A 2075-nucleotide genomic window follows, 5' to 3' on the forward strand; every position below is an offset into this window, starting at 1 on the left:
GATTACGCTGAGCCTCAGGTTAGTCCTAAAACTAAACACTCAGATCCTCAGACATGCACTGGCCAGGCAGGAGGGTACAAGATTCAGAAAGGCTGCACACCAAGTGCCTCATGTGACCTTGGGCAAGTCACCTGCCTCACTCAAATTGTTAATACATCATGTGTTCTATAGATGAGGTCGCCCAATCCTGTCATCTCACTTCTCCAGACCTCACAGGGAGCCACTCTGCTGGGCAGTTTGACAGTCCATAACTTCCTTATAGGTATTGTTTAGTTGAAAACTGTTTTCTAGAAAGCACTATACCCATCTCCAAAGGTGCCTAAAGACCTTCAGTTTCCACCCAAATCCACATAGTGCCTTCTGAATTTTAGAACTAATTACATATAGATCGTTCTCATTTTAACTCCCTCTCATAGTTTGCCATAATGGCCTCAGTATAGTGCGCACTATTTGACCCAAACTTTCAGAAAAATTTTAATTTTTAAATTCACTATTTATTTATTTATTTATTTATTTATTTATTTGTATTTTAGAAACAAAACAATTGTCATATCCTAGGATATTGTTTTGTACAGATACGTTATTGTTTCACTGTTAATGTGCATGAGCATAAATAAAGGATTAAAACATTTATAGTAGATATAGAATTAGCACTACCCATGTATAATGCACATCCTTATATCCTCAAATGCAAAGCTGATATACAAATTCAGTAATTCTATTAGAAGGGTGCTAGCTATTTCCCATTTTACAGAAGAGGAAACTGAGGCTCAGGAAGGTTGTTCAAGGTCACATGCTAATAAACTGACAGAGCTGAGTGAAACTACAAGCCTGTGCTCACAAAGGAGGAAATAGATTGTGAGCCGCTGCGGAGATAAGAAGGGAAGGCTCAGGTGCCGACACCTGCGATTACAGAGCAGCAGGGAAAGTGGTCAGCTCACAGCCCTGCAGCACCCAGACTTCCAGAGTAGCTGCAGGCCACGCGCTCCAGCTCTGGCAGTACGCCAGTGAACAACACACCATCCTCTGTTACTCACGTGAGAAGGATGCAGGCTCAGAAACAGAGGTGCGGAAGGTAGCCCAGGCCCAGCCTGGTTAGTAGAGGGGAAAGGGTGGAATTGTATGGACCTGGGAGAGAACGTACCCAGAATCCGCTGGCTCCTCCCTCTGCTCCCAGGCCCAAGCCTATCTTCATGTCCCCTCATGCCGCGCTCTTCTGTTCTCATGTCCCACTATCCCGGCCAGCCCGGGAGCCGGTTCACTGGCCGACCTGCACATCCAGTCACCTAGCCTTCCGCTGTGAATCATCACTGAAGAACATAAAAATTACCTACACGGCCCCCAGCTCCTACTTCCCACCCCAGCTCTCGCCCTCATTCTGCCGACTATCCAGGCCACCTCTGTACATTACCCTGCCTGCGACCCATCTCCGTCTCTGTTACCCAGAGCTGATCTGAGAATTTCAGGAGGAGAAGAGCACTTTTTACAGGCTGGATACAGGTGCACCTGAAACTCATGGGCTACGGTTGTCCTGCCTGATCAGAAGAGGGTGCCTGACAGAAAGGCAGATAGATCTCCAGCTTCAGTCAAGTGTTCACATGAAAGGGTAGGCCGGTCTCCTACTTTCCCCACTCCTGACTGACTGATAAATGAATTCCAGGGAGAAATTTTTGGCCGCCTGTAAAGACAATGCACTCGAAGGATTTCCAGCCACAGCTCACTTGTCAGAGCACCCATAGTTGCAGGACTGTGCTGGCTAGATACACATGACATCATCTAATCCCCAGAGTAATACTCAGCTCATTTGTATTCCCAGGCACTTTCTCTACTTTTATGTTTTACCATAAATCCTTTTCATAAAATCTTCTTATATAGATACATTAATGTCTCCATTTTACCATTAAAACAGAAGATAATTTACCTACCACATAGCTAGTAAAGTCAGAATCAGAGAAACCTGGCACTGAGGTCTCTTACCTATATACTAAAAGGCCCCTGCAAGTACCTATAAGATTACACTCTCTAGTACGGGGAAACAGAGTCTCCAATGTATTAATCTCTGCCAGAAGCCATTT

The sequence above is a fragment of the Pteronotus mesoamericanus genome, unplaced genomic scaffold (assembly GCF_021234165.1).
Source record: "Pteronotus mesoamericanus isolate MK-2021 breed Mesoamerican mustached bat unplaced genomic scaffold, CSHL_Meso_final contig_590, whole genome shotgun sequence".
In the NCBI taxonomy this organism is placed as follows: Eukaryota; Metazoa; Chordata; class Mammalia; order Chiroptera; family Mormoopidae; genus Pteronotus; species Pteronotus mesoamericanus.